Source organism: Ranitomeya variabilis, chromosome 8 (genome assembly GCF_051348905.1).
Source record: "Ranitomeya variabilis isolate aRanVar5 chromosome 8, aRanVar5.hap1, whole genome shotgun sequence".
Lineage (NCBI taxonomy): Eukaryota > Metazoa > Chordata > Amphibia > Anura > Dendrobatidae > Ranitomeya > Ranitomeya variabilis.
The window spans coordinates 135,092,909-135,114,134 of NC_135239.1; the positions used below are offsets into that span (position 1 = coordinate 135,092,909).

A 21,226-nucleotide genomic window follows, 5' to 3' on the forward strand; every position below is an offset into this window, starting at 1 on the left:
ATTTTTCCAGTATGGCCCTTTACCCAACCTTTCTCTCCATGGCTGCCACCCACGGTCGGTGCGGTCATGAGACCCACTTACAGTCAAGGCTACTGTCTAGTCAGAGTTTGACCCTTTGTCACTATTTTTGCTATAAGGTCTCCCACCTATGTCACTCAGCCCTGAGTTAGCTGAGGCGACACTACTTCTTTCATCAGACTGGGTACTTCCACCCCTTTGTTTGTCCACATTTCGTGTCAAAAGTGGCCGCCATCTTCTTCGCCTTTCTGGCAGCTGTTTATTAACTTGCAGTCTCTCAAGTGTCAGCTGCTCTACCTCTCTTAGGTATGCCATGCGATATTCCAGGAGCATGCGGATATTCTCAAGACTGTCTCTGGACCCGACAACAAGGAATGGAACCATACCATCTTCACCCATGACCTGGACCTCGTCATCAGCCGGTATCCTCACTCTCTTCACACCGGATTTATCCACCATCTCCTGCATCACTCTCCCAAGTCTCCCAATGACTTTCGCCACCAGAACTTTGGGTACTTGGACTGTGTCTTCCACTAAGCCCAGCCGACTTTGAGCTTTCCTTTCACGCTCCAAACGTCGGCTTCATTATTCTTCAAAATTATCCTCTTGTTTTGTACGGAGGCAGTGTAGGTGCATATCCCTCAGGACAGCCACCCGCTTCACTGTGACTTCCTTAGTCGACAGTATGACCAATTGTTGAGTCTCAGGCACCAAGTGCACACTACACACCTCTATTGCCTTTCTAAAGGCCTCATGCACACCCTTACTGGCACATACTTCTTGCATGTCTTCGGGTACTTCTATTATGCTCTTGAAAAGCGGGGTCTCACTCTCAAGGAAAGATGGCTCCTGCTTTGCCACGACCCTTTTCATCAAGACCTCTGCCACCACTGGGTGACCGTCTTGCTCTGCTCTTAGCGCACACTTCTTCAGCTTTACCCTCTTCCAGACCCCTGGTCAAGTTGGGCATTAGCAGCTTCACCTCGTTACCACTCTGGTACTGGCATGGTAAGTCTGCGTACACCACCTCTTTCTCTTGTAGAGGGCCTTTTAGTGCTTCTCTGAGCACTTCCATGTCTTCCTTTAGGGCCTTGGTCACAATTTGCCACTTTGACAGGTGACCTCTGAGCTCTGCCACCTTTCTCCAAGGCACCCACACGGCACTCAGCAGCCTGTCTCCGAAGCTCCTCTTGCTTCAACCGGGTATCCACTTCAGGCCCCACTCCCTTGGTGGCCTCCTCCCCTTCTTCACAAGGTGCAACTGGTACCACCTCTTTGCACCCTTTTCGTCTCTGGCAACCAAAGGATTTGCCATTCTTGTGGGGCTCTTCTTTACTGTACTCCCCTACTTCCTCAAAGTCACAATCACCCTCGTATTCTGTGTCATACCCCACAATATGGCGAACCCACAAGTCACACTCTAACTGGGTGTCAGCTCCACTCTGTTTAACCACCACATCCTTATCTACCAGATCATTTCCAGTCATATTGTCGCACACTTCAGGTGACGTCAGGTCAGTAAGTTCGGTAGACGCACCTTTTCCTCTGGTCACCCATATACCTGACCCTTCAGTTTTGGGAGGTGTTTCTGCCAACGTCGTGTCACTAAGTTGGGCCCGTTCACCATTTTCCTTGGTCATGCCCACCATAGGACTGTCAACTCTAGGGGGCGCATTCTCAACATTACTACCTCCCATACACATAATATCCACAAACACTTCACCCTTTTTCCACCAGTCCCACAGTGCTTCCAAATCTTGTCCTATTACCGTAGGACACGGCAAGTTCGGGACTACAGCCACCTCATGGTATGTGGAAACATCGGCTGCGACAATGTAGAGTGGCTACCTGAAGACCTTTAGTGTCCCCACCTATGCCACTTACTTTCGCCTTTGTCCCAGGTGACACAGAACTTCCTGGAAGGGTCCTCAGCAAAGACGCTTCCCTCCCCGGGTCTATCAACCCCCGCACCATCCAGCCAAAAAGGACACAGTCATGACGCCTCACTGATTGCCACCCCTTTTTTTGGCTCTGCCCCCTTTTGGGCAAGTGCTCCGGTTTTTGACACCACCCCTGTTCTGGTTACAGCCTTTTTTTGGGATTCCACCCCTTTTTGGGCTACTACCCCATTTAGGTTACCGCCCCCTTTTGGGACTTCGCCCCCTTTTGGGCAACCATCCCTGTTTGGGTCACCGCTCACTTTTATGGACACCACCCCTTCCCTGGGGTACACCTCGTGGACTCCCACGGTACTTTTAAGCACCAGTTCGCACAGTACACACACACTATGTCCCTGGGCTTGCACTGGCCCTTTAAGAGTCTGCATGATCTTGAAAAAAAAACATTTATTTATTTTATGTCACTTCACCAGCTCCTGCTGGTACTGCCACAGCTGCCGCTGCAGTCACATACATCCGGCACCTCCGGCTGCCGACCACAAACCGCTGCTACTGCAGCTCCGGCTGCTGCGGAACCTCTTGCTGCAACCGCGGCTACACTCCACAAGGTTCTACCGCAGACTTCAAGGACCTACCAATCTACAGCAAGCCGCTTGTCACCTTCGTGGACCCGCCGATCCACAGCAAGATGCTTGTCAGCTTCGTAACCCCGCCGAGTTACAGCCAGACAAAAGCTTGGTGGCCCCGCCGAGCCACAGCAAACAACTCTGAACGTGCCTCCTGAACCGTTGCCCGCATTCTCCACCATATGTAAGATTGCACTCACTAACGGGTAGGGGATTACTCGCTTGGCACGGGATTCAAGCACACGGGCATGAATTTTCCAAACAAAACAGTCCATACGGTTTATTTTATACAGCATAAACCGCATGAACAGTCCATTACACATTCCATCAGGACATCACATTAAGTCTGCGGCAACTAAACACGCTGGTCCTCTTCTGTCCAGTTGCCGTGGGTTACCACACAGTTCATGGAACATCATAAGCACCAAGAGTCTATTGAGGTACCTTACGGGAGCTCCTGCTCCACCTGCTGACTCCTTGTCAGTCCTCTCTCTTGGGAAAGCTGCCTCATGGGGATCACCAACTTGCCTGGTCGGCACACATTAGTCAGTCCTGACCCACCGAAGGACTGTAGCTTCCTCACACCGTAGCTGTCATTGGCTCTGCAGATCCCTGTCCTCACCTCGTGCTGTTCAGGGATCCGGTCCTACTCCCAGGACCTCCCAACACCCAGGTTACTCAGGATCACACAGGTGGCCAGTCCGGGTACTATTCAGGAAGTCCATCCTCGGCTGGGACCGTCCAATACCCAGGCCACCAGTAGCAAAGTCCCACCACGTGCTCTTCAGGGCTAGCACGCCTAACACAGAGGTTTCTATCAGGACCTTGCACCTGTACCATACAGGTCTACACACTCAGACCATGTGACCCACACCCTGGTCACATTACATACCCGTAACCACTCCCCTGGGTGGGAGTGTGGGTGTGTGGCTAGTTTGTCCCACCCATCTCACATAACTAGCCCTGCCAGCCTCCCATGACTATTATACAACACTTGTGGAACTATAGGTCCCAGAACACCACATCGCTTCAGGCTGGCAGCGCAGAGTCTCCTCCTCTGCGACACACATATCGGCCATTCCCCACAATGCCGGACTTTGTCTTATTATCACATCCATGCATGCAACTGCCATGCACTCTCACAGCCTCAATATGCCTCCGCGCATATACTGGGGAGAACATGCAGCGCCCCCTCCCTGTTACAGGGGTCACTGCATCACAATTACTAATCCTATAGTAGTGAAAGAGTTAAAAACATACACAGCCAGAAAAAAGTATTTTAACATTCTTAATTTTACCATACTCACAACCACCATCGATCACCTGCAAAAAATAAAAAATAATATACCAACCGTATACTCCCTGTCCGAAGCAGTCCAATTAATAACAAGTGTCCGACGATGATCTCCCCTATAGAACAGTGACATCAGGTGTTGTCACTGCTCTCTAGGCCTCCAGTGACACACTGACAGGAGACAATAGCTCCTGCAGTGTTATCACTGAGGGCTCAGTGAGTTCATTGCTCTCAATTTACGGCAGTGCTACATGAGAATTTTTCCCATGCAGCTGTGCAGCAAGTGACAGTATGAACTATACTGTACTCACAGCGGCGGTGGGATACAGTGCGGAAGGATACTTTCCGTCATTGTATCGCCGGTGCCCCTGGAGAGCGGTCACATCTGCTGATGTGACCGCTCTCCATGGGAGATCGTCATGTGACACTCATTATTACATAGATTACTGCGGATCAGGGAGTATATTGTTGGTTTATTATTTTTATATTTTTCCAGGTGATCGAGGGCTTCAGGGATTAGCTGTGTGGTATGTACTGTATGTACTGTATGTCTATATGTGTGTATGTGTTTTTTTGTTTTTTTTTACACTTGAACACAGTAGCCGGACGATGGGACTATACTATTCCATCATCTGGCTAGCTGTCACTGTAGCAGGCATAGCCAGATGGGACTAGTAGTCCCATCGGACGATGCCTGCCTACACACAGACCCGCACGCACACACATACAGCCCTGCACGCACACACATACAGCCCCACACGCACACACACACACACAGCCCCGCAGACCCCTGCACAGCCCGCAGACCACGTCACAGCCCCGCAGACACACACATCTTCTCCGTACACACAGTCTCCGCCCACACACTCTTTCCCCCTCCCGATCTGCAGGTTTTCATCCGCAGCAAATCTGAAGATCTTTTTTACATCTGCGGGTTTGCTGCGGATTGGCCTGACAAAATGGAAGTCAAAAGGTGCAGAAGCGCTGCAGATCCGCAAAAAGAATTGACATGCTGCGGAAAATAAAAAGCTGCGATTAAGTGTGTTAATTTTGGCAGCATGTACACAGGGTTTTTGTATTTCCCATTGATTAACATTGTGTGCACAGCGCACTGCGGATTTGAGGCAATTCCGTGTGTCCAAAAACGCTGCGGAAACGCATCAAAATCCGCAACGTGTGCACATACCCGTAATGAGACAGCTAGAATGGAGTTGCTATAGGAAGGAAGTCCTTATAAATAGTACTGTGGCACAGAAATCAGGAACTTATGTGCAGCAACTCCGATCTTCTCATCTCTGCAGTGATGCAGCTAGAATGGAGTTGCTGTACAGAGGACGTCTGAGTGCACAGAAATTATGAATCTGAGTGCAGCAACTCCAATCTAAGCATCTCTGGAGAAAGGCAGCTAGAATGCTGCAGGGAGTTTCATTATTTCTGGGGAGACAGTAACACAAGATTATGGTCCAATTCATGAACACTGGCGTTTTACACGGCAGTCTTAAAGAAGGGTTAACAGGAAAAAGTTGTGACACTTTGTGCAATTTTTTAATTTTTTTTGCAATTAATAAAATATACATTTCACTATCGCGTTTCTTAATATAAAACATTACACAACACTGATTGTTCAGTTTTGATAGAATTTGATTTTCCCGTCTGTACATAAGTCTTGGCCAGCACGACCACTTTGATTGGGCGGAGTTTTGCAGGGAGGGGAATGACCATGTTGGAGTGCAGCTGACAGAATCATCATAAATGACATCATAAAAGTGTCATCGTCCTCCCATTTCTGTCATGATTTACGTCACAATTGTGTTGTAAATTATGACAGTCAGCTGTGATGCCTCTTCCCATGAAGATCTGCCCACTTTTCAAATTGTTGGTGGTGAAGCCCGAACTGGTGGGCATACGGGAAAAGTCATATTCTGCAAAAGCCGAACAATCAGAGCTGTTAAAATAAATTATTAGGAAATGCACGTTTTATTAAACAGAAAAAAGCTGAATTTTGCAGAATTTGATGGTCATATGGGAATATGTAAAAAAAAAATTAATTTACAATTTTTGATGTTTATATTATATAAAAAAAATATATAACTAAATAAAAAAAAGCAAGCATTAAAAGCCATGACATCCATGTATCTATATAACTGGTGTGTATGTATTATTTGTGTGCATGACTTAGGCTACTTTCACACTAGCGTCGTGCACTGCACGTCGCTATGCGTAGTTTTATAGAAAAAATGCATCCTGCAAAAGTGCTTGCAGGATGCGTTTTTTCTCCATTGACTTGCATTAGCGACGCAGTGCGACGCATTGCCACACGTCGCAACAAGCGTGCGATGGTTGCGTCGGACCGTCGCCACCAAAAAACGTTGCATGTAACGTTTTTTGGTGCATCGTGTCCAGCACTTCCGACCGCGCATGCACGGCCGGAACTCTGCCCCCTCCTCCCCGCACCTCACAATGGGGCAGCGGATGCGTTGAAAAACAGCATCCGCTGCCCCCGTTGTGCGGCGCTTCCACAGTATGTGTCGGTGCGCCGCAATGTCGCATTGCAACGTGCAGTGCACGACGCTAATGTGAAAGTAGCCTAAGGCTATGTGTCCACGTTGCGGATCAGCCCAAGGAATTTTTTGTACGGATTCCGCATCTCTTAGCAGAAAACACCGGTGCGGATTTGTTGCGTTTTTTGTGCGGATTTGCTGCGGACCTATTGCGTTTTTTACCCCTGCGGATTTCTATAATGGAATGGGTACAAAAACACTGCAGATCCGCAAAAAAAAAGTGACATGCGGACTTTTAATCCGCAGCATTTCCGCACAGAATTTTCCGCACGATTAGCACAGCGTTTTTTTTTTTCTCATTGATTTACATTGTACTGTAAATCACTTGCGGATCTGCAGCGTTTCTGCACGGTAAAAAACGCTGCGGATCCGCAGGAAATCCACGTGTGCACATAGCCTTATTCCTATTCAAGGGAAAAAAAAGCTCCTGTGAAACTATTTATTCCTGCGCCTCATTACCCCCCTCAAAACAGCAACTCATACAGGTGTATAATGTCAACGATGAGAGTGTAAAACGTATTTCTATTTAAAAAAAGAGCCGTTTTGTGTGCCGCGAGAGCCGGATCACCAAAAAGAGCTGGACTGCCAATCAGCACTGAACTGTCTAGCTTGGAGTAGCTACGGCGAGGTCCTCTCTACATCCTCTCCATTTCTAGTCACTTCACTAGTGAGATATCAAGAGTGGAGTTACTGGAAAGAGGCCCTTACAGAGCAGCGCTATTCTAGACGCATGCGCCTCAGCACAAAGCTGCTTGCTTAGTTCCGAATCCGGATCGAGGAGGACAGGCCTGGCTGTGACATCATCCCCTCACAGGAGCAAATCTATTTTAGACACTACCCAGCGTTAACCCCACCCCTCCTGTCAAATACTGGGTGTTGCCCTCACTTCGATATCTTGTGGCATTTATTTTCCCCTGCTTTTCGGACCATGGCTGGCATTGGCTGCGCTAGGATTTCCACGTTTAGCATTGTTGCTGGCGCTAGACGGTTTCTGGATGGGTGGAAAACTATAAAAGGCAGTCCTCCTGGCCGCACTGCAGTAACCTCAAGCACCGGCGCCGTTTACGCCAAGCCGGATAAAGTAAGCTCTTTACATTGCTACTGGTCTAGTGCTGACACCGGATGAGCGAACTAACCAGGCGCTAGTCACATTGTGTTACGGTGCATGGTTACCTGCGGTAATGTTCGCTGCTCACAGCGCCTCCCTCCGTTGGAGGACTCCCAGCAGCGCAGCCACACTTCTGCTTCTAGAGAAGTCTCTGGGGAGGGGGACCAGCCGTCTGCCTCCACGAATGACCAAACTGGTCACGGACTGTTTGTAGCCCCAGTTTTGAGTCCAAACGTCTTCTGGCTGGAGCTGACTGTGAAGCTTGGGTGGTGACGTAAGAGCTCGTCATGTGAGATTCACAGTTAGGCCGGGATCACACATACGCGAGATACGGCCGAGTGTAGCAGGTGAAAACCCAGCTCTGGCGCCGGCACTCCGGAGCACAGCGTGCCGTACAGCCGCAGAGCAATACATGGAGCTTCACGCTCCGCTCCGGAGTGCCGGCGCCAGAGCTGGGTTTTCACCTGCTACACTCGGCCGTATCTCGCGTATGTGTGATCCCGGCCTTATTGAGGTGTTGGTTGGGGCCCTTTATTCACATGAGCATTTCGGCTTCAATCTCTGATTTTAGCTCCTTATCCTGCTATTACTGTGCCAGCAATAAACGCTATATATTGACATACATTGATTAAATAGAAACTGTCAGAAAAATGCTATTAAAGGGATTGCCAACTACTCAGACACTACCCTTTCACAATCTATGGTCCCCTATCTTCTATATACATAATTGTCTAAGGGGTACTTCCGTCTTTCTGTCTGCAACTTCTGTCATGGAAATCCTGCGTCGCTGATTGGTCTCGCCAGCTGCCTGTAGTGGCTGCCGCGACCAATCAGCGACGGGCACAGTCTGATTAGTCCCTCCCTACTCCCCTGCAGTCAGTGCCCGGCTCCCGCTCCATACTCCCCTCCGGTCACCACTCACACAGGGTTAATGCCAGTGGTAACGGACCGCATTATGGCGCGGGTAACGCACTGTTACCGCTGCTATTAACCCTGTGTGTCCCCAACTTTTTACTATTGATGCTGCCTATGCAGCATCAATAGTAAAAAGATGTTAAAAATAATTAAAAAAACAACCTGCTATTCTCACCTTCCGTCGTCGGACGATGCGCTCGCGCCTGCCGCCATGTTCCGTTCCCAGAGATGCATTGCGAAATTACCCAGAAGACTGAGCAGTCTCGCGAGACCGCTCAGTCTTCTGGGTAATTTCGCAATGCATCTCTGGGAACGGAACATGGCGGCAGCCGCGCACCCATCACCAGAGCTTCGCTGGATCCCGGCGGGTGAGTATATAACTATTATTTATTTTAATTATTTTTTTTAACAGGGATATGGTGCCCACACTGCTAAATACTATGAGGGCTGTGTTATATACTGCGTGGGCAGCGTCTCTGACCACAACCTTCTCACATTCTCTTCCCTCTCCACTCCATGTCTACAATCCCCACCCCACAAACTTTCACACCCTCGCAGAAATCTTAAACATCTTGACCTACATTCATTTTCATTCTCTGAATCCCTCCTCCCTCTCACAGATATAAGTTCCTTACACAATGCGGATGACGCTGCCGCTCTATATAACACCACAATAGCTGTAGCTTTGGAATCTGCTGCCCCACTTACACATACCAAAGCTCGCAAAATCAACAGACAGCCCTGGCACACCAGCCTGACCAAAGAACTGAGGCGAGCTTCCAGGGCTGCTGAGCGCAGATGGAAAAGATCCCACTCCAACGAACACTTCATCGCATTCAAACAGTCCCTCAGTACTTTCAAGACTACACTCACCACAGCTAAACAAACCTACTTCTCATCTCTCATATCCTCCATGTCTCACAACCCTAAACAGTTATTCAACACCTTCAATTCTCTCCTCCGTCCCCCAGCACCTCGTCCCTCCCCACTTATCTCAGCTGAAGACTTTGCCTAATTTTTCAAGCAGAAGATTGATAACATCACAGACAGTTTCGGTCAACAACCCCCAGCCCTCCACCTCCAAAACCAACTTCTCCACCATTACAGAAGATCAACTCTCCACTCTACTCTCAAGATCGCATCTCACCACCTGTGCATTTGACCCGCTCCCATCCCACTTCATCCCAAACCTCACCACAGTCTTCATCCCAACCCTAACCCATCTCTTCAACCTATCACTAACAACTGGTGTTTTCCCCTCAAGCTTTAAACATGCCTCCATCACACCATTCCTCAAAAAGCCTTCTCTTGACCCATCCTCTGTATCTAGCTATCGCCCTATATCACTTCTCCCCTATGCCTCCAAACTACTGGAACAACACGTCTACCTTGAACTGTCCTCCCATCTCTCTTCTTGCTCCCTCTTAGACCGCTTACAATCTGGCTTCCAGTCACACCATTCCACTGAAACTGCCATAACTAAGGTCACCAATGACCTCTTAACCGCCAAGAGCAAGCGACACTACTCTGTTCTCCTCCTCCTCGACCTGTCTGCTGCCTTTGACACAGTGGACCATTCCTTATTACAGACCCTCTCATCCCTTGGCATCACAGACTTACTTGGCCCTATCCTGGATCTCATCATACCTGACATTCAGTGTCTCCCACTCACGCACCACCTCCTCACGTAGCCCCCTATCTGTCGGAGTCCCACAAGATTCAGTCCTAGGGCCCCTGCTCTTCTCCATTTACACCTTTGGCCTGGGACAGCTCATAGAATCTCATGGCTTTCAGTATCACCTCTATGCTGATGACACACAGATCTACATCTCTGGACCAGATATCACCTCCCTTCTAACCAGAATCCCTCAATGTCTATCCGCTATTTCATCCTTCTTCTCTGCTAGATTTCTGAAACTTAACATGGACAAAACAGAATTCATCATCTTTCCCCCATCTCACGCGACCCCCCCCAACGAACCTATCCATTACAGTAAATGGCTGCCCACTCTCCCCAGTCTCATAAGCTCGCTGCCTCGGGGTAATCCTTGACGCTGATTTCTCCTTCAAACCACATATCCAAGCCCTTTCCACTTCCTGCCGACTTCAACTCAAAAATATTTCACGAATCCGTACATTCCTCAACCAAGAATCTGCAAAAACCTTAATCCATGCCCTCATCATCTCTCGCCTTGACTACTGCAACCTCCTGCTCTGTAGCCTCCCCTCCAACACTCTCGCACCCCTCCAATCTTATCTAAACTCTGCTGCCCGACTAATCCACCTGTCCCCTCACTATTCCCCAGCTTCTCCCCTCTGTCAATCCCTTCACTGGCTCCCCATTGCCCAGAGACTCCAGTAAAAAACCCTAACCATGACGTACAAAGCCATCCACAACCTGTCTCCTCCATACATCTGTGACCTCGTCTCCCGGTACTTACCTACACGCAACCTCCGATCCTTACAAGATCTCCTTCTCTACTCCCCTCTTATCTCCTCTTCCCACAATCGTGTACAAGATTTCTCTCGCGTATCACCCCTACTCTGGAACTCTCTACCACAACACATCAGACTCTCGCCTACCATCGAAACCTTCAAAAAGAGCCTGAAGACCTACCTCTTCTGACAAGCCTACAACCTGCTGTAACCACCGATCGACCAAACCGCTGCATGACCAGCTCTATCCTCACCTACTGTATTCTCACCCATCCCTTATAGATTGTGAGCCTTCACGGGCAGGGTCCTCTCTCCTCCTGTACCAGTTATGACTTGTATTGTTTAAGATTATTGTACTTGTTTTTATGTATACCCCTCCTTACATGTAAAGCGCCATGGAATAAATGGCGCTATAACAATAAAAAATAATAATAATCTACATGGCTGCTATATACTGCATGGGCTGTGCTATATACTATGTGGGCTATGTTATATACTGTTTGGGCTGTGTTATATACTGCGTGGCATGTGTTATATATTGCGTGGCCTGTGTTATATACTACGTCGCCTGTGTTATATACTGCGTGGCTGCTATGTACTGCGTGAGCTGTGTTATATACTGTTTGGGCTGTGTTATATACTGCGTGGCCACTGTTATATACTGCGTGGGCTGTATTAACGCATCGGGTATTCTACAATATGTATGTATGTATATAGCAGCCACATAGTATATAGCACAGCCCGCGTAGTATTTGTCTGCTATATACTACATGGCTCCTATATACTATGTGGCTGATACATACATACATACATACATACATACATACATACATACATACATACATACATACATACATACATACATACATACATCTAGTTGTACAATAATAACGCTCCCGTTCAGTGCCAGCGCTGTTGTGGTGTCTGCACAGGCTTTCCACCGGGGATCGTGTTGGGTCACACAATCCCTGCGGCCAGTCAGCGCCGGCTTCATATTCGTCACTTTCACACTAATCACACATCCGGCGGCAGTCAATGCCGCTGCGTTTTCACCTCGTCTGGGTATATGTGATTTGTTCACAGGCAGCGAGAATGAAGCCAGCTCTGATGCGTTGGCACCTTGTTATTGTTTTACGAGGAAGAAACATTAGGATTGAGAACTGGTTGAGTAGTGGACAGCCCCTTTAGGATATGTGCGGACGTAGGAAAAGAGGTGCAGAATTTTCTGCACAAAATCTGCATCTCCTGGCAGAATCCGCAGCTGTGGATTTTGTGCGGTTTTTGTGCGGAATTGATGCGGATTTTGTGCGGGTTTTCAGCGGTTTTTGCCACTGCGGATTTTTATCATGGAGGGGTGCAGAAACACTGCAGATCCGCATAAAAGAAGTGACACTTCTTTGAAATCTGCAGCAATTCTGCGCTGATTTTATCTGCACAGGTTTTTTTTTTTCCCATTTAATAGCATTGTACATCACAGTGCGGATCTGCAGCGTTTCTGCGTGGAAAAATCCGCATCGTGTGCACATAGCCTTAGTCTGCAGGTAAGTTGCATTGCACTGCTATCCAGCCACCTTAGTAGCCACATTTTCAGTAAGTGTAACCCAATATTTTCCATGCACCCATAGTATTAAATGGATGAGTGCAATGTGATTTGTGCAACCACTCTCCGCATGCTGCTATTGTCTTCTCATACCAAATCGTTATGAGACAAAAAAAACACAGATCTGCACTGCCCCATAGTATAACACAGTTCTATCCGATTAAAACATCTCGTAGCACTAGTCTGGTGTATACCCTCATGTCAGCGAGCCCGTAAAGGGAGCTTGTCATTTCCTCCATTACTGAGTAATCAACGCTTACACTGGGCTACGGACCACTAAAAGCAATGATCTTTTACGCTGCGGGAAAGATTATTTACCCCGATGAACCAGTGTTTAGCTCTTCAAAAAGTTCCATCACAGGGTGATCGGTGGTCTGTTTACACTGCAAGATAATTGTGAAACAAGCATATTTTCACAATGGTCATTCACAATTATCTTTTAGTGTAAATTACCCTAGGGGGGTGGAGACAACCTGACCAATGCCGGGGTCACACTTGTGAGTTCAATGTGAGAAACTCGCACGAGTCTCTCGCATCAAGTCCCGGCCGGCACTATGGAACTGAGTGTTCAGCTGCATGTATTTCTATGCAACCGCACACTCCAGCGCCGGCAACAGTGCCGGGACTTAATGCGAGAGACTCATGCAAGCTTCTCTTAACCCATGGCGGCACCACGGAGAGAGGGGGATCCGCCCTCAGGGACAGGAAACCTACAGGTGAAAAGGGCGGTACCTCTCTCCCACATCAGTTCGGTTTCCTGTCCCTGACGGGGAACCTGCAGCGTGGACGTCATGGGATGCCGGGGGTCCATCGATTCGGTTGTTGTCAGCGCGGGGCCCTGCTTCGAATACGGTGGCTAATCCCCCGAAGGCCACGTTCTCAGGGTCGGCGGGCCTGTGCGTGAGCGGGGGAGAAGCAGTGAAGAAAGACCCAGTCTGCTTCTCCCCCATGAAAGCATAGAAATAGCCGGTAATAGGTGACGGCGGTCACCTGGTGTCTTACCGCCGGTTCTCCCACCCGGTAGCACGCTCGTCCGTGGGTCCCTCTGTTGGCGCCGGCGGGCGCTTGGGATCCTGGGGCTGGAGCGGGCGCTTCCTCCAGCGTGGTCGGCAGGCGTGCTCCGGTCAGTACTCCTGGCAGGGAAAGATGGCGGCGACAGAATGCGCATGAGCGGGCCGGGCGCAGAGCATTCTGGTACTCCCAGAATGCTCGGCACAGGGGTCACTTCCGGGGCTGCGCACAGCATCTCTGGGTAAAAGCCCAGCGGTGCGCCGCCCCACCTATATATAAAAAAGGACAAAAAGCGAATGGCCGGTGCTCAGCAAGGTCTCACTATGAGTGAGGTAGAGCAACCGGCAGAAGAAACTCTGCAGACCCCACCGAAATAGCGCCAGCCCCAACAGCAGCAGCACCATCGCCAGCAGCGGCGACAGCACGATGCTTCTTCCCAGCGTCGCAACTCCGGATCTCAATGTAGCAGAGGCTCAGGCAGATCCAGCAGACCAGTAACGGTTCAAGTCAAGGAAGCTACTCCTACTCCAGAACCAGTATCCCCCTTAAATTAGGAGGGTAAGTGATCTTTGTGAATGCTCAGGTTCTAAAAGGGTTTTTTTATTGTATTTTTTCTTAGGGGAAGAAATGTACAGCGAAAACCAGGCACAGAGTTTGCCCGATTTGCTCCGTAGAACTACCCACTACATAGGTAAAGAAACTCTGTGCCATATGCATAGAAAACACCATTTCCGAGGAGTCCCCAAGATTTGCATCCGATTTAAAACAAATAATTAAGTCGCAGGTAGAGGATGCGTTAAAAAGTGCCAAAGGATTGAAAAAGAAACGTAGATCTAAACATAGGTCCCCAGAGCCAAGTTCTAGTGATTCAGATAGTTCGCTTTCCTCTCTATCATCCTCTTCTTCCTCGGAGGGGGGTCGCAATTGTTTTCCCATTGAAGAGACGGACGCTTTGGTAAAAGCGGTAAGAACTACCATGGGGCTAGTAGAGACCAAATCTAAAAAAACCACACAATACTTTGTTTAGCGGTCTGGAGCAAAGGAAACGTAGGGCGTTTCCAATAAATGATAAAATACATGCCCTAATAAAAAGAGAGTGGAAAAGACCAGACAAAAAAGTCCTCTTAACCCCGAAAAGGAAATATCCTTTTGATGACCCAGCCTGTTCTTCCTGGAGTAAAGCACCAAAATTGGACGTCGCAATAGCAAAAGCGTCGAGGAAATTTGCTTTACCTTTTTGAAGACATGGGGACCCTAAAGGACCCTATGGATTAGAAGGCTGAGGTATTTCTAAAAGGTGCTTGGGAAGCCGCATGGGGGGGAGGGGGGGGGGACTAAAACCGGCTATAGCCTCCACATGTACTGCCAGAGCATTAATGGTGTGGTTGGACCATCTACAGTCACAATTAAAGGATAGATCTCCGAGAGAATCAGTATTTGATTCAATCTCGATAATGAAGGGAGCAGCGGCGTTCCTAGCGGACGCATCTATAGACTCTGCAAGATTAGCGGCAAGAGCTGCTTTTTCAAACACAGCTAGAAGGGCTTTATGGCTCAAATGCTGGCCGGGGGACCTATAAACTAAGTCCAAATTATGTTCCAAACCCTGTGAGGGTGAATTTCTATTCGGCCCTACCTTAGATGATATCCTGGAGAAAGCGGGGGATAAGAAGAAAGCCTTCCTGGGGTTCCCTAACCAGTTATATAAACGTTCCTTTCGGAACAGGAAATTCATGCGTAGAAGGCCTCCAAAAAATCAGAAGGATGGGACGATAAAAAAAATTTAAAGCAAAAGGCTACTTGTTCAACAAGCCTGACACCGAGAAGCAACCCCAATGAAGGTGGTCCCCAGGTGGGAGGAAGATTTTACACTTTCTTCCAGCCTGGGAAAAAATATCAGGGAGCCTATGGACCCTAAATATAATAAAGGGGATGAAACTAATTTTCCATACAAAGCCGTCTCGCCACTTTATCATAACACCTCAGAGGAAAGCAGAAGCCGAACAGCTCAGCCTTCAAAAGGAGTACAAATGCTTCTAGCAAAGAATGTCCTACAGGAGGTCCCAAACCACGAGAGAGGCATGGGATTCTACTCTCCTCTGTTTCTTCGGATGAAACCGGATGGGACTTACAGGACAATAATAAATTTTAAAAAATTGAATCCGTACCTAGTGACAGAGTTTCAAGATGGAAACAATAAAGATGTGTGCGAACGCTTCATCTGTCTTGTTTTATGATTGTCATCGATCTAAAGGATGCATACTACCATGTGCCTATACACCCAGATTAGCAAAGATTTCTCAGAATAGCGGTGTTAATACAGGGAGAGCTAAAGCACTACCAATACAGGGCCCTTCCGTTCGGTCTAGCCATAGCCCCGAGGGTATTTACGAAATTGATGGCAGAGGTCATGGCTCATATAAGAGAGCAAAACATACTCATAGTTCCTTATTTGGACGACCTCCTGGTAGTTGGCAAAACTCCCCTCCACTGCACTCAACAATTGAACAAAGTAATGACATCCCTAACGAATCTAGGGTGGTTGCTAAACCGAACAAAATCAAGAATCATTAGAATCATTCCAACTCAAGTACAACAATACTTGGGGTTAATAATAGACTCAAACCGGCAAGAATGCCGTCTTCCAGGAGAGAAAGTTTCAAATATGGTCCAACTGATGGAACAACTCAGGAAATCTCCAGTAATAACTCTACGCAAAGCAATGTCCATATTGGGATCAATGACAGCCTGTCTACCAGTGGTCCAATGGGCCCAGAGTCACATCAGAGACCTCCAGTGGGAGATCTTAGAAGCAAATTCTGTGTTAAAAGGGGATTTGGAAAAGCACTTAATCTCCTTGCAAACAATACATTCCCTAGCTTGGTGGGTGGATCCACATAACCTAACCAGGGGCGTTCCATGGGTATGGCCAACATCTATAACCCTAACCAATGCGAGTCCTTGGGGTTGGGGGGCTCGTATGGACAGCCAGGTGGCTCAAGGGCCATGGTCTGAAGAGGAAAAACAGGGTTCTTCAAACATGAAAGAACTTCTAGCGGTAAAATATGCACTCACCCACTTCTTACACTCCCTCCATTCCCATCACATCAGGATATTATCGGACAACAAGGTAGTGGTGGCCTACATAAATCACCAGGGGGGCACGAGATCTCGTACACTAATGGAAATAACAAAGTCCATCCTATTATTAGCAGAAGCCAATCTGTTATCACTAACAGCCCTTCACATCAAAGGGACGGAGAACCAAACAGCAGATTTTCTAAGCCGAACACAACTCAAACAGGGAGAGTGGAAGTTGAATCAGACAGTCTTCAACCACATAGTACAATTGTGGGGTCTTCCAGAAATAGATTTATTTGCGAACTACCAGAATCGGAAGACTCAGGCTTTTTGTTCAATAGACCCACGCGTGAACCCAGTAGCCCTAGATGCCTTTTTAATTCCATGGAACTTTCATCTAGCCTATGTTTTTCCCCCAATAGCGCTAATTCCTTTGGTGTTGAAAAAAATCGGAGAGAATGGAGCGAGAGTCATCATGATAGCTCCTTTCTGGCCAAAGAGCGCATGGTTTCCATGGTTAAAGATAATGTCTGTAACAGATCCCTGGGTCCTTCCAGAAATTCCGAACCTGCTGTGTCAGGGACCGGTAAATCACCCGCAAGTAAAGAACTTGCATATGACGGCTTGGAATTTGAAAGGAGCCTTCTAATCAAAAGAGGGTTCTCTTCAAATCTAGTCTCTACTCTCCTACTAAGGATGGAAACCAGTGACTACTAGAGCATATGGGAAGGTTTGGTGAAGATTTCTATCAGTATCAGGTGCCAATTTATGAGAGGAAATCCCAATTAAATAAGTGCTAGAATTCCTTCAGAATGGGCTAGAAAAAGGCTTAGCAACAAGTACACTTAAAGTCCAAATAGCTTTGGGGGCCCTTTACAACAGTGATTTAGCAGGAAACCACTGGATAAAAAGATTCATTAAGGCCTCAACCAGATCTAGACCAGTGGTACACTATACTGCACCTCCCTGGGATTTAAATTTGGTCCTCTCTGCACTGACTAAAGCACCGTTTGAGCCACTGTCACAAGCCTCTTTAAAAATATTATCACTTAAAACCTCCCTTCTGGTGGCGCTAACATCAGCACGGAGGATTAGTGACATGCAGGCCCTATCAGCGTATCCACCCCTGACATGTATACTAGACGACAGAGTAGTCCTTAAAATCGATCCATCCTACCTTCCTAATGTGGCATCACATTTTCATAGATCTCAGGAGATCTCGCTACCCTCATTCTGTCCAAACCCCAGAAATGAGAAAGAGGAACATCTACACACACTAGACGTTAAGAGATGTTTAGTTCAATACCTAGCGGCCACAAGAGACTATAGGAAGGATAGGGCTTTGTTTGTGTGTTTCCAGGGTCCAAATAAAGGGCATAAAGCATCGAAAGCCACTCTTGCGAGATGGATAAGGGACGCCATCGTCCTCTCCTATTCATCAAGTAATGAGAACATTCCAGAGGAAGTCAGGGCTCACTCAACCAGATCGGTGGCAGCCTCCTGGGCGGAGAGAGCAGGAGCATCAATTGAACAGATATGTAGAGCGGCCACTTGGTCATCTCCTTCCACTTTCTTTAAACACTACCAACTAGACCTGACTCCCTCTTCAGACCTCACCTTTGGCAGAAGGGTTCTAGAGGCGGTGGTCCCTCCCTAAAATACATCTATGAAATTCTCTCCGTGGTGCCGTCATGGGGTAAGAGAATATCGTAGTTACTTACCGATAACGGTATTTCTCTGATCCCATGACGGCACCCGTACATTCCCTCACTTCACGTGTGAGTGTGAACACTAGAGTTAATCTTAATATTTAGTCACGCGGTGCCTCTGATAAGATGAAAATTAAAAGGTTTTTGTTTGATAACATTTAAGTTACAGCTGAAGTTCTGTTAAATCTCTGTAAACCAACTGATGTGGGAGAGAGGTACCGCCCTTTTCACCTGTAGGTTTCCTGTCCCTGAGGGCGGATCGCCCTCTCTCCGTGCTGCCGTCATGGGATCAGAGAAATACCGTTATTGGTAAGTAACTACGATATTCTCGCATTGAACTCGCAAGTGTGACCCTGGCCTAAGACCAGCTTCTGGACTAGACTTCCAGCATGCTGCTTCTTTATGCTTATCTGGTTCCCTTTAAGTTATTCTGCAGATTAGCATATGAGAAATTGTCCGAGTTTCATCCAGAAAACTCAGAAAATTACTTTTCTAACTTGTATCCATGTGTCCATTTTCATGCAGCTTAAACCCTACACAAACTTTGACATACCCATATGTCATAGTTGGAAGGGGGTTCCAGACCTTTGACGTTTGGGTACGTCATGATGATTGTGCAGTTGCCGCCGGGACCGGACCTTTGCTTAAGTTAACCCCTGAGCCATCATGACCGGGACAAATTTTACAATTCTGACCAGTGTCCCTTTATGCAGTAATAACTCTGGAACTCTTCAATGGATCCCACTGATTCTGAGATTGTTTTTTTTCGTGACATACAGTGGGGCAAAAAAGTATTTAGTCAGTCAGCAATAGTGCAAGTTCCACCACTTAAAAAGATGAGAGGCGTCTGTAATTTACATCATAGGTAGACCTCAACTATGGGAGACAAACTGAGAAAAAAAAATCCAGAAAATCACATTGTCTGTTTTTTTCTTTATAATTTTATTTGCATATTCTGGTGGAAAATAAGTATTTGATCAGAAACAAAAAATCAAGATTTCTGGCTCTCACAGACCTGTAACTTCTTCTTTAAGAGTCTCCTCTTTCCTCCACTCATTACCTGTAGTAATGGCACCTGTTTAAACTTGTTATCAGTATAAAAAGACACCTGTGCACACCCTCAAACAGTCTGACTCCAAACTCCACTATGGTGAAGACCAAAGAGCTGTCAAAGGACACCAGAAACAAAATTGTAGCCCTGCACCAGGCTGGGAAGACTGAATCTGCAATAGCCAACCGGCTTGGAGTGAAGAAATCAACAGTGGGAGCAATAATTAGAAAATGGAAGACATTCATGACCACTGATAATCTCCCTCGATCTGGGGCTCCACGCAAAATCCCACCCCGTGGGGTAAGAATGATCACAAGAACGGTGAGCAAAAATCCCAGAACCACGCGGGGGGACCTAGTGAATGAACTGCAGAGAGCTGGGACCAATGTAACAAGGCCTACCATAAGTAACACACTACGCCACCATGGACTCAGATCCTGCAGTGCCAGACGTGTCCCACTGCTTAAGCCAGTACATGTCTGGGCCCGTCTGAAGTTTGCTACAGAGCATTTGGATGATCCAGAGGAGTTTTGGGAGAATGTCCTATGGTCTGATGAAACCAAACTGGAACTGTTTGGTAGAAACACAACTTGTCGTGTTTGATGTATGCAACTCAGTATTCTTTTTCCTCCAAACACCATACCTACTGTAAAGCATGGTGGTGGAAACATCATGCTTTGGGGCTGTTTCTCTGCAAAGGGGCCAGGACGACTGATCCGGGTACATGAAAGAATGAATGGGGCCATGTATCGTGAGATTTTGAGTGCAAACCTCCTTCCATCAGCAAGGGCATTGAAGATGAAACGTGGCTGGGTCTTTCAACATGACAATGATCCAAAGCACACCGCCAGGGCAATGAAGGAGTGGCTTCGTAAGAAGCATTTCAAGGTCCTGGAGTGGCCTAGCCAGTCTCCAGATCTCAACCCTATAGCAAACCTTTGGAGGGAGTTGAAAGTCCGTGTTGCCAAGCGAAAAGCCAAAAACATCACTGCTCTAGAGGAGATCTGCATGGAGGAATGGGCCAACATACCAACAACAGTGTGTGGCAACCTTGTGAAGACTTACAGAAAACGTTTGACCTCTGTCATTGCCAACAAAGGATATATTACAAAGTATTGAGATGAAATTTTGTTTCTGACCAAATACTTATTTTCCACCAGAATATGCAAATAAAATGATAAAAAAACAGACTGTGATTTTCTGGATTTTTTTTTTTCTCAGTTTGTCTCCCATAGTTGAGGTCTACCTATGATGTAAATTACAGACGCCTCTCATCTTTTTAAGTGGTGGAACTTGCACTATTGCTGACTGACTAAATACTTTTTTGCCCCACTGTATATTGTACTTCATGTGGTATAATTTGTTCAATATGACTTGTGTTTATTTGTGAAAATATTAGAAATTTGGCTAAAATTTTGAAAAATTCACAATTTTCAAACCTTTAACCCCTTCTTGACCGGAGATATCTTCGTTTTTGTGTTTTTATTTTTTTGCTCCCCTTCTTCCCAGTGCCATAACTTTTTTATTTTTCGGTCAAAATGGCCATGTGAGGGCTTGTTTTTTGAGGGACAAGTTATACTTTTGAACGACACTGTTGGTTTTAACTGCTTAATGACTGCCAATACATCTTTTTACTGACCTGAGATATAAGAGAATAACATCCCTACATAGGTGACAATCCAGCAGCTGTTGGCTGTACGCTATAGCTGAAAACTTACTGCATCAGCGATGCTCAGTGTTGGCACCGTCCATATTTGTTTAACCCCTTAGATGCTGCTGTCAATAGAAATGGTTAACAGTGTGTGGGGGCTTCCTCTTTAAACCCATTGGCACCCTGAGATGACTGCATGTTCCTGATCTTTGCCATGGCAATTCATATCCAAAAAGCAGCTTTACAGTCTGCTGGCTGCAATAACCT

The 21,226-nt window shown here is 47.1% G+C and overlaps 2 long non-coding RNA genes across 2 annotated transcripts in view; one reads left to right on the forward strand and one right to left on the reverse strand.

Moving 5' to 3' along the window:
• The window catches only part of LOC143787820 (uncharacterized), a 286,158-nt gene extending 278,374 nt beyond the window's left edge, over positions 1-7,784 (reverse strand). The window contains exon 1 of the long non-coding RNA XR_013218481.1: positions 7,571-7,784. This is a non-coding gene — a long non-coding RNA (uncharacterized LOC143787820). The remainder of the gene's footprint in view (positions 1-7,570) is intronic.
• Positions 7,341-21,226, forward strand: part of LOC143787819 (uncharacterized) — a 330,573-nt gene continuing 316,687 nt past the window's right edge. Inside the window, exon 1 of the long non-coding RNA XR_013218480.1 lies at positions 7,341-7,478. This is a non-coding gene — a long non-coding RNA (uncharacterized LOC143787819). The remainder of the gene's footprint in view (positions 7,479-21,226) is intronic.